Genomic DNA, 12,781 nt, shown 5'->3' with positions numbered 1-12,781 from the left:
ACAGCAATGAAAAAGCCAACAAACTCATGCATTGATGTCATATTTTAGTAAGTCCCATTTGTTGATTCTAGTTGTTAACTCTTGCGCTATGGGTGTCCTATTGAGGAATTTGGAGCCTGATCCCACAGTATGTAGATCATAACCAACTTTTTCTTCTATCAGATGCCGTGTCTCTGATTTAATATCAAGCTCCTTGATCCATTTTGAGTTAATTTTTGTGCATGGCGAGAGATAGGGATTCAGATTCATTTTGATGCAAATGGATTTCCAGTTTTCCCAGCACCATTTGTTAAAGATGCTATCCTTCCTCCATTGCATGCTTTTAGCCCCTTTATCAAATATAAGATAGTTGTAGTTTTGTGGATTGGTTACTGTGTCCTCTATTCTGTACCATTGGTCCACCCGCCTGTTTTGGTACCAGTACCATGCTGTTTTGTTACTATTGCTCTGTAGTATAGTTTGAAGTCTGGTATCGCTATACCGCCTGATTCACATTTCCTGCTTAGTATTGTTTTTGCTATTCTGGGTCTTTTATTATTCCATATGAATTTCATGATTCTTTTACCTATTTCTACAAGAAATGCTGTTGGGATTTTGATTGGCATTGCATTGAACTTATAGAGAACTTTTGGTAATATCGCCATTTTGATGATGTTAGTTCTGCCTATCCATGAGCAGGGTATATTTTTCCATCTTCTAAGGTCTTCTTCTATTTGATGTCATATTTTAAAGGAGAACACAAATTTAGTTGACAGCACTGGGAAAATTAGTATTTCATTCATCATACTGAAGGATTTTGAGAAGCATGGGCATCTTAAAACTAATAAATTTTACTTGGAGCCAGGCACAGTGGCACACACCTGTAATCCCAGAGGCTCAGGAAGCTGAGGCAGGAGGTATGTGAGTTCAAAGCCAGCCTCAGTAATTTAGCAAGGCCCTAAGCAACTCGGTGAGACCCTGTCTCTAAATAAAATCCAAATGGGCTAGGGATGTGGCTCAGTGGTTAAGTGCCCCTGGGTTCAATCCCTGGTACAAAAAAAGTGTACTTGTGTTCAGGAAAATTTTACTTGGCTTCTAGCAAATGACAATTTGAAACCATTAAAAAGCAACTATTATTCAAACACATGTAACTTTAATTGCTTAATGTTGCAGTTTACATTCATGTAGAAGCATCTATCTGGTTTATTTCTGATATTGCATAGGCAACATCTGTAAATATAAGATAACACATATCCCTTGTCCTCACATTGTACCAGTTGGGAGACACTGCATGCCGATTGGTGTACCCTTTCTAGTAGGGAATAGATGTAGCTTCATTCCTGCATCTAGTGATAGAGGTGATTGCTGTCAAACAATTGGAATTGGCATTCTTAGAAAAAGCATTGTAGACTTTATAAAATAATTAATATATTTTTGATTTGTACAGAAATTTACAATTTATAAAGTATTTTCATGCTTATATTATTTAAACTTTCCCGGAACTGTGAAAATAGAATAGTTATTACTCTCTCTATTTTCTAGAAATTGAGGCTCAAAATCTACTTTTCCAGTTCAGTTAAGTATGCTTCACACTGGAAGGAACCAGTATTTATAAACTCTGACTTCAGTGTTCTCTCTGCTACATCACTACTCCCATAAATATACTTCAATAAAAAAGTGCTGGGATAAAACTCGAAGTGCACAATGATGTATACTTGAAAGAAAGGAATGCTTGTCTTTCTATTGGTCCTTCTTGACCTTCACATGAGGAAGTTTGTCCTGCTATCTGTAATGCCTCTGAATTCCAAGGGCAAGGCTCACACCCACATTACATTATGGCATACATTTGTTGATGTGTCTGTCTATCTGACTAGGCTATGCTCTTCGTGAAGAATATGAACATATTTTCTTAGGACTGCCACAGAACAGATGCTCAATAAATAAATAAAAGCAGCAGCTAACATTCACAAAGGGCTTCATATGTGCTATGCACTGTTTTAAGTGCTTTAATTCAGTCCTTGCATATATCCTATAACTGTAAATATACTCCTCAATTATAACTGTAAATATACTCCTCAAATAGGTGAGGAAACTTAGAAAGGGGGTTAAATTACTGTTCCACCTGATTCAGCTAAAGATGCAGCTTTATTTGAGTCTCTGCTCTCAATCATGCTTTGATATGGCCAGTCAATAAAGGTTTGTTGGGCATACAATGAGTAGCCTGGAAGGCCTGTTTGGCATAGTAAAGTCCATTTTCAATAGAAACCATTGCATGACAATTGTCTAAGGTTTTATCATAATATTTGCTGATATCTCCATCAAAGCACTAAATCTTCTGATGATGGCACAGAATGTAAGCGAATCTGGCTGGCTGGAACAGGTGAGCCTGGAGACCCAGGTTGGTGAAACAAATTCAATAGAGCATAAGAGAAAAAAGCAAAACCAAAAAATAGGTGAGGACAGAATTTGGCTACCAGATAAAGAGTGATATTCAATTCTCCCATTGAATCTCACCATGAATTTTAGTCAGCTTTGCTTTATGGTGACCAACATACCTGATAAGAACAATTTAGAAGGGGGAAGGTTTATTTTGGCTCATGGTATCAGAGGTTCAGTCCATGATTAGATGATGCCGTAGTTCTGGGACAGAGATAAGGGAGAACATTATGGCAGAAGGGTCTGGTGGAAGTATCCTGTTCCCTTCCTGGTTGTCCAAGAGGCAGAGAGGGAAGAGGCCACAGGAAGATGCACCCTTCCAGGGCATGGCTCTGGTGACCCACCTGTTCCAGCCATGCCCCACACAGTTACCTACCCAGTTAGTCTGTTCAAACTAGGATGGACGATTGGGTGACAACTCTCACAGTCTAATCATTTTACCTCTGAACATTCCTGCATTAACACAGGAGCCTTTAAGGATCACCTGATATCCAAACCACAGTACCATGTCAGCTTCAGAAACTCAAACCAACCTGGAAGCTTAATATGAACATGTCTAGAAGCTTGTGCTTTATGCAGTAGGCAATTCAGTGAGAGAGTCTTACACCCAAAGAGTTCTAATTTCTCCTTCCTTACTAAGTTGTCCTTACATTAACTTTGTGCCATAACTTTTCAAGTATCTGAGCAATCTGACTTGACACTCGCAGCCCTCTTGGGCAAACTCTGTGTTCTTTCTACTCACAAATCCATGAGTGTTTTTCTGAGACCAGAATGTATTTCATTTTGTCTTTTTCTACCCTAAAGTTCCTTGTATTGGTTTCAGATTTCTTACTTGTAAAATACAGATAATAATAGTACCTGGTTTGATTAGTGAAGTCACAGGCTAAGCTGCTGTAACAGAGACCACTCAGAATCCAACATGATAATGTCTACTTCTTTCATATTTATCAGGATAGAGGTAGGAGGTCATCCAGGAGGGGCAGCCAGCTCTGTCCTCCAACATCATCCCAGGGAACCAGGTTTCTTGTTTCTTATTGCTTTGCCATTGTCATGATTGTTGTTTTCATTTAACCAACTATGACCATGTCATATTGCAGCTCACTGGAGGTAAGAGGAGAGGAAATAGAGTATTTCTTTACAGAGGATATGACCAGGGAGCTGCACATGTCACTTTCCCTGAAGTCCCAGTGGCTGGAATTCAGTTGCATGCCCATACCTAGCAGCAGGGAGGCTGAGAAACATGTTCTGAACCTGGGCATTGATGTGCTTATGTAAATCTTAGGTAGGAGAATTCTTACCAATTACAGTAAGGGAGAATAACTGCAAGGGAACAATGAATTGTGTCTGCTATATTAATTTGGATGATTGTTTTATTAATTGAGCTAATATACTTAACACACTTAGCATAGTATTTGCTACAAAGAAAATGTTTTCAATGTTTGTATTAAATTGCCAGTAGTTATTATCATGAAACGCCTACTGTGTGCCTGGTACATATTAAAATACTCAGAACAACCCTGTGCAGTTAATATCATTATCTGTATTGTACAGAGGGTGTGTGCTTACACACACACACACACACACACACACACACACACAATTCCACATACACATAAATGACATAATTGGAGATCTAGGTCTGTCCACCTCTATACTGTATGCTCTTTCTAGTATGCTGTGTTGTTTTTAACTCTGCAATTAAGTTCACCTCCCTTTGCTCATACTCACCCAGAAGTCTTTCTTTTTAAGTTATTTCTGTCCCAGAGGTATTGTATTACAGAGAAATGAAAAAAAAATGGTTGCATAAGAAATGAAAGGACAGTTATGTGTTGGAAGCTCGAAAAAAAATCTGATTTTATTTCATGGGCAGGGGAAGTCTCACACCACTCTGTCCCTGTTCCCAGAGCTGAGGATTGAACCTAGGGCCTTGTGCATGCTACGTTAGTGTTCTATCACAGAGTTGCACCCCCAACCCTAGGGGAAGTTCTTGAATGAAGGAGTGATGTAATAAGATGATTGTCCTTAAACACTTTTTTTTTTTTATCAATTAGACATTAGTCTAAATAAAAGACCAGCTAACTTTTGTCCAAAGCTAGTATAAAAATCTGAAAAAGCAAGGAAGGACAGTAACTGTGGGAGTGGAAAGAAAGCATTGAATCTGAGTGACATTATGGAAAATTTTTTGGAAAGAATTTATTATGGATTTATTTTGTGGTGTGTGGGAAACCAATTTCAATTTTATTGCTGCACAATTATCTATAGCAAAACATTTTGAAGAATAAACTGCTGTTATTGAAAACTTAACTCATGCTATGATTCCCTAAATAGCATCCCTTTTTAAGAGCTCCAAGTTATGAATTTAAAAGACTAAGGAAATATTGATAAAATTAGCAGTAAAAAAAAGTGGTAGGAAAGAATGCTGATTTACAAGTAACATATCTCATTATGTTTTGAGTTTTTCACATGCTAGTTTCTGTGTACTGACATAGCTATGACTTAAATGTTTCCTCCTAGGTTCTTGGGTTGGAAACTTGGTCCCCAATGTGGAAGTGTTGGAAGATGAAGCCTAATGAAAGCTGTTTGGATTATGAAGGCAGTACCTTCATGAATGAATTAATGCCACTATTATTGGAATGTTTATATTATAGAAGGTCAAGTTTGGCCCCTCCAGCTCTCTCTTACCCTATCTTTGCCTGCTGCATTCCACCACGGGATGATGCAGCAAGAAGGCTCTATCAGATGTCATCCTCTCTGTCTTGGTCTGCGCGGCATCCCAAACTGTAAGAAATAAATATCATGCCATTGTATATTACCCTATTAGTGGTATTCTGTAATAGCAACACAAAACAGACTAAGAAAGATATATACCACTCATATGAAGTATAAGTCAGGTATGAAAAGGGAGGAGAAGTACAGACTTGGAGTGAATCCAACACTTGATCGATTCAAGATCCAGACTATCTCTATGTTATATCTAATCATCTTTGAAGAAAAGACTTGGAAACCAAATTTTCAGGCTAGTTTCAGGTGGGCATTACAAAGATGAAAAAAAGCCAACTACAGAGGCAGAGTAATCAGGAAGACTGCAAAGTAGAAATATTGGCAGTGAAATTAATCCTGATTTTGCCATTTGCAAACTGTTTAAATTTGGGCAAATTGAGAGAAATACTGGAAGTTAACTTTTCTCATAAGTACAGCGGGTTAGAGATGATGACTCTTAAGTTTCTTTAGAGTGGGGAGAGTTGATGTTCCAGCTAGAAAGTATGAGAGAATTTCATTAATGAAACGCTAGTTAAAATTATCAGATACAGTGACTCTCCACTCATCCCCTCACTCGGCTGCCAACTTTGCCACCATGCTTCAAAATTCTAGTAACTCAAAAGAAACATTGATAAGAATGTGGAATTGTTAAATTTTATTGTCAGATAAATTTCATTTCTTTCATTTTCTTCCTAAATCCAAAAAATACACAAGTCTTAGATTGGCACATATTATATTCCAAATGCAAAAATAAATTGGGGGGGGGGGCTGGGGTTGTGGCTCAGTGGTAGAGCGCTCACCTAGCATGCACAAGACACCAGGTTTGATCCTCAGCACCACATAAATGTAAAATAAAGATATTGTAACCACCTAAAACTTAAAAATAAATATTTAAAAAAAATAAATTGGGAAACTGTTTTCTCTGTATGGCATTCTGTCCATTTGGAGACAGAAGGCCATAGGTTTGAGGCACTTTGATACAATGGTAACTTTGAGAATTTAAAATATAATCTTTTAATTATAGAGAATCTTGTTTTCATGTGAATATGTTTACTTTGCTAAGCTCTCTCTATTTGCAAGAGTTTTCCAGATCACAGTGCCTTGTTTTTTGTTGTGTTTTGTTTTTCCTAAATGAAATTAAAGGACATAGTGTGTAAACCTCATATTGTATCAACCTACTGCCAAATCATAGAATTCTAACACATTAATCTAATTCCCTCACCAGAGGGAAGAAATCCAACCCCAGCCAGCACTAATGTTGGATGGAAAATTAAATTGTTCTCAGCTGAATTTAAAAAAAAAGTCTTGATAGCAACCAATTTAACTGTGCATTAATAAAGTTCTTATGAGCTGTTTTATTCTTAATCTTTTATAGAAGGATAATTTTTCAATTTAATTACTTTTTTATTAGGGAAAAAAAATTGACATTGGTTCCTCTTTTTAGTAAAAAGACCTCAATAATTAAAACAAATGTTTCTCTCACGATTTATAGGTATTAAATGCCTTTTTAATTAGGAGACAAGAATCCAGTCTTTGAAATAGTAAAATTTAAACCCAACAAATCCTCCTTTAACAGATTATTTTAAAAGTGTAACCATTGGTACCCAAATAAATATCAAAATATTATTTGTTAGGGTTATGCTTATATGTTCTGGAGCTGGAAATTCAAATTCTAGTCCTATCATTTTCAAGTCAGTTAACTTTGGGACAGTATGTGAATTCTCAGAGCCTTATGTTTCTTATGTATAATATAAAAATAATTATCTTGTAGCCTTTTTTTGAGAATTCTGAGAGAATATATGCAATGCAATCAGCACAAAAATAATACAATTGATGCTGCTTTCACAATTTATTGTTATTATTTTAAGTAAGCAGAAAATTAAAAGGGAAAATTATTAAATAGAGAAAGTCAATGCTCAAATTAATCTCTTTAAGCTAAACCGAACATAAGCCAGTCACATTTTTTTTTCTGATAAAATATCTGGAATGAACTCAAAATAAATATGTTTCATGGATAGATTTTTTTCTTATGTTTGTCATTATACTTTTATGGATGTCTAGAGAATGTTTGACAAGATACTATCCTGTAACTGGGACAGAGAGAGTGAAGTCAGTTGCACAATTGGGTAGAAAATGTTTTAACAGGAAAAAATATTTAAGAATATTTACCTTTTCTTCTGTTTATTTATATATCTATTTATGTTTAGCCTCATTCTAAAAATAATGCCAGGTGGTAATTAGAAGATTAAAGCTTGGCTAGTTAAACTTAATAACTGATGAAAATAGAAATAATTTGCTATAAAAAACAAGAGGTGGTATAGGAAAAATAGATTAAAAATGTATCAAGAGTTTTAATTCACTTGGGATGAAATATATTATTACTTAATAGAAAAAATAAAACATAAATTGAGGGAATATTTGTCTTCATGAAGCTCTCTTAACTTTGTAACTATAGTGTGTAACTTAGAACAAGACTGTTCTTGTGGGTCCCAAGGAAATTCAGTTATAGAAGCACCAAAATACCCCTCTCTATGGTGCACAAGAGCCATGATCCTGAGATAAGTAACTCAATGTGATAAATATCCATGAGATAGGTTTTCTTTACAAACAGATCCAACAAGATCTTAGTTGTACATGTATTATAGATTTATACTATCTTCTACTGTGACCAGACAGAACTATTTTTTTTAAGTGTAAGCAAGCAAACCAACAAACAAAAATGACCAGTGGCCTTGAATTTTCCTAAAAATTCTTTTGAGATTCTTGGCATATGCACATGATGTATATATACTTTTATGGAAGACAGTGTTGTAGGTTTTGAAGAATGCCAAAATGAAGAAAAGACATAATCTACTTTAGATTTGTTGGAAATAACAACCCTCACAACAACAGCCAATTACAACAAAGTTGGTAAGTACAAAAGAATTACTGTGTGTATGAGGTGTTACCACACATATATGTGCACCGACACATGTGCGTATATGTACAAATAGAATATAGTGGTTTGGAAACTGATTGCATTTGCAACTCTGAAGGTAAGGAAATAGGAATTTACTTCACAATCCTTTCAGTCAATGGTTGTCTTACATAGAGCAGTAGATATTAGCAGAATAATTAATGATGAGTATCCCTTTGAATAAAAAGCTGAACAATTCATCTTCATGTGGAAACTTCAAGTTAACTCTCTTCTTAGTAAGATTTCCTCCATGGATTTCTTAGGTTAGATTTTCCACTTTAGTTCAAAACACTTGCTGGGCCTGGTGGTGCACGCCTGTAATCCAAACTGATTTGAAGCTTGAGGCAGGAGGATTCCAAGTTCAAAGCCAGCCTCAGCAATTTAGTGAGGCCCTAAGTAACTTATGGAGACCCTGTCTCAAAGTAAAAAATAAAAAGGGTTGGGGATGTGGCTCAGTGGTTAAGTGCCCTTGGGTTCAATCCCTAGTACCCAAACCAAACCAAAACAAAAAAGAAAACAACAACAGTCTCTTACTCAACTTATTTTTTTAAATCATTCATCACTAGGCTAGTTTGAAGTTGGGAAATCTAAATGTTTGTTAATAAGTATAATATGAAAAACTCTCAAAATCATTTTATGTTAGCTAAAACCTAAACCTAAGCTACTGTTTTTTAAACTAAGCTCCATGGTCAAGTCAATTTGGTAAACATTCATATACTCTACTTCCCCAACCCTCAAAATACATAACACCCATTAAAATATCAAATACTTTTTTAAGTATTTGTTTAGAAAACCTGTTCACCATGGGGTTGTTCAAACTTAATAAAGAAAGAACTTTCAAAGAACAGCTATTAATATGTTATGAGACTCTGAAATTTTGTGGACTAGCATCTGGTATATTCTTGCCAGAGAAAAACAGTATGAAAATAGCAAGAAAAATACAGAATATTTCAAAATTGCTCATGAATGAACTTTGAAAAACATTCCATTTTAGTTTATGGGCACCCCTTTCCCTGCTGGGCCACAATTAATTAAATTGTCATAAATATATTTCAGAATATCAGAGCTGCCACTTCAGAACAACTAGTAAGGCTTCTTATGATAAGGAAGTCAGCAGAGCCCTGTGGAGGTGAGTTCTCTGAGGGCTTTGTAAAGGGAGAAAGGACTCCTTTCCTTATCCTCTCCCAATGTAGAAAGGTGATTTGCTTTCTTGGTTCTGAGAGAACGATTTATTGACTAAATCGGGGCAGTTTTTAGAGTGAAAGAAGCACTGTTCCTAAATATGTAGGACTGCGAATGCCTTCTGCAGATTGAAAAGCCTGGCCACACTCCCTCTATGTACATACTGGACCATGCAGGTCTGTTTGGGAATGCTTATAACTGTTGCTTTCCTGGTCTCCTCAGGAAATGAAGAATACATTCAAAATGAAAACACACACACACACAGATATGTGAGGTCATTTATTATGGCAATTAGCACACATCATTAAAAAAGGGTGAGAAGTTCCACAATATGCCATCTAAGCAGGAGAACCAGGGAAGCTAGTGGTATAATCCTCAAATCCAGGAACTCCGGTGTCTGCAGGCAGGGGAAGATGGATGTCCCAGGTTAAGTAGAGTTTCCTAGTTCTGTTTCTTTGTTCTGTTTGGGCCCTCGGGGTATTGTATGATGTCCACAGAGATGCAGGCAGAGCCTGTTAATTCAGTCCACTGATTCAAATGTAATCTTTTCTAGAAACACCCTTACCAATACACGCAGAAATAATGTTTACCAGCTATCTGGGCATCCCTTAGTTCAGTCACATCAACACATAATGTTTAGCTATCACATACGGTGACAGCTATTTTAGATGAAGAATTTAAATGAAGCACACCAAGCAACAAAACAAAATGAACAAAAAGAAGGAAGGGGGAGGGAAGGGGGAGGAGAGGTGGAGGGGGGAGGGGAAGGAGGGGAAGAAAAGGAAAAAAGAAACAGGGAAATTAAAAGATGTAAAACTATTGAAATAGTAAAATTTAGGGTCTAAAATGGATTTTTAAGAGGAAAAAAAAGTTCAAGAAATAAGTCCCTAAGAGAGCCTAAGTTAAAGGACAATCTACAATTTCTACACAACATCTGGTAAGGTGAAAAGAATTCAGATTTAGAAACACAGAAACTGGTTTGAAAGCTATTAGTTGTACAACTTTAGCCAATTCACTTCTACAGAGTTCCAAGATGGACTCTCTTTTGCTTTCAGTGTGAGAGATGGAACCCAGACCTCATGTGTGCTAAGCACATACTCTGCCACTCAGCTACAGCCCCAGCCCTGGAACACGTCTTGATACTTACAGGGTTGTTGTGATTGCTGAGTGGGGCAGTGTCCAGGCAAGTGCACTGAAAATCACAAAGGTGCTACGTTAGTTGTGCCTTTACCTAGTTTTTAACGCTAAGCAACAGTGGTATCTCAGAGATTTCCTAGCCCCTGGTCTTCTAGATGTTCTTGCTCTTCTGAAGGAAAAAATAACAAAACTGAGTCTTAGACCAAATTCCATATTTGTGTTCTTTGTTGCCCCCAATGAGGGACTTTCAAAAACTTTTTGTGCCTAAGTGCTTGAAACCATCTTCTTAAACTAGGCTAATCCCAGGGAAGCAGAGTGAGGGGAAGAGTTCCCTGTGCAGATACTAAAGTGACACTTAGGCTATGTGCACAGACCAGCCACAGTCCATTCAGCCAACACCTTATTTCATATGAGAGGACAGCTCCATTCTGAGCACTTAATATGGTCCTATTATAAGATATTTCATTCCCAGTGGCATTAATGAGCTCATTCCTGGCCAAAACATTGTCATCCATTGTGTAGAGCACACTTACAGCTGTCTCTATTGACTTTGCCTGAACTACTTAATAAACAACATCAATATCGACTTAAGAAATAGAGTATCAAACACAATTTAATATACGGGTTTCAAGTATTTGATTTTAAACATTTTTATCTTTTCTGTAATTTGTCTAGCAGACAGCCTTTTCCAGCTCCACCTGGATTCCCAATCCACTCACATATTCTCCACCATGACAGTACCTCAAATTAATCTCATTTATTCTATCATTTTCTACCTTTTTTTTCCCCTTTCTGGAACTAGGAATTGAACTCGGACATTCTATTGAGCTACATCCTCATTCCTTTTTATTTTTAAAAATTTGACAGGGTTTTGCTAAGTAGCTGAGGTAGGCCTTAGACTTGGGATCCTCCTGCCTCTGCCTCTCCAGAACGTGGGTGTTTGCATGACCATATCCTGCTTCTACAGAACTTTTGAGATTCTCCAGACTCTGGCAGATATTCTGCACCTCGCATTTTTCCTCTCCCTGGTTGATGTGAAGTTTTATACAGAATGACAGAGTGATGAGTGAGAGCTATTTCCTTCAACTTGTTTTTATAACTCTGGAAGAACAGAGCAGCATATAGTGGTTGCAGTGTGGGAACAAAAATAGAGTGCTCATTTTGGTTTGAGATGATGGAAAATACTATAACTTCTAAAAGCATATCAGTCTTTTAAAATTCCAGAGTTACTAACTGTGAAAGTTCTGTATAATGGGCTATTCATAATCATTAAGTGCAAATACCAAGAATGAGTTCTGGCAAAATGTTGGCAAAAATGTCCCCTTTGACTCAGTTTTAGTTCTCTACCAGCCTTTGGTTCTATTGTCTCTGATTTCCCGGAGAAAATGATTTCTTCTCCTCCTCCTCCTCCTCCTCCTCCTCCTCCTCCTCCTCCTTCTTTTTCTTCTCCTCCTCCTCCCCCTCCCCTTCCCCTCCCCCTCCCCCTCCTCCTCCTCCTCCTTCTCCTCCTCCTTCTTCTCTGGAGATTGAACCCAGGAGTGCTTAACTACTGAGCCACATCCCCAACCATTTTTTATATTTTATTTAGACATGATACTGCTGAGTTGCTCAGGCCCTCGGCAAGTTGCTCAGTGTGGCTTTGAAATCACGATCCTCCTGCCTCAGTTTTCCAAGCTGCTTGGGATGGATTTCTTTAAAAAATTTTCTTAGAATTATTGCCTATTAAAAAACAACCAGGGGAAAGGGCTCAGGGTGTGAAATATGGGGCATGACATGGACCAGCAACAAACTACTAATACCATAGAGGAGCCCCTAGATCTCATTAGCCTCAGCCTGGAAGGGCAAATTTACATGAAGATAAGAAATGATTGGTGTTTTGAGGCAGATTACATGCTTATGACAACATTTAAATATGATCTTGGGCTATGTGGAAAAAAATGTGACTACTATAGAAATCAATGAAAAGACTTATGAAGAGATATATAAGTCAATACAGTGGAATACTCTAATACTTTTTTGTCTGGGGAGATGGGGTTGTTCTTGTTGCCCCTCTATTGAGAGTTGGTTGAAACAAATAATTGATTCTGTGTAGAAAATAGGAGACTTTGTACAATTGCCTCTTTAAAATGCACAAGACACTCCAAAGAGAAGCCTGCATAAGTTTTTTTTTTTTTATTGGTCGTTCATAACATTACATAGTTCTTAATACATCATATTACACGGTTTGATTCAAGTGGATTATGAACTCCCACTTTTACCCCGTATACAAATTGCTGTATCACATCAGTTACCCTTCCATTGATTGACATATTGCCTTTCTAGTGTCTGATG

The 12,781-nt window shown here is 37.0% G+C and overlaps 1 pseudogene; it reads left to right on the top strand.

Annotated features, from left to right (window-relative positions):
• Positions 1 to 12,211: 12,211 nt before the first annotated feature.
• Positions 12,212 to 12,519, top strand: LOC113176936 (U6 snRNA-associated Sm-like protein LSm3 pseudogene; annotated as a pseudogene).
• The last annotated feature ends 262 nt before the right edge of the window (positions 12,520 to 12,781 follow it).

The sequence above is a fragment of the Urocitellus parryii genome, chromosome 7, assembly GCF_045843805.1.
Source record: "Urocitellus parryii isolate mUroPar1 chromosome 7, mUroPar1.hap1, whole genome shotgun sequence".
In the NCBI taxonomy this organism is placed as follows: domain Eukaryota; kingdom Metazoa; phylum Chordata; class Mammalia; order Rodentia; family Sciuridae; genus Urocitellus; species Urocitellus parryii.
The sequence above is the reverse complement of the archived record's forward strand: the minus strand, read 5'-3'. Positions and strand labels throughout refer to the sequence as shown.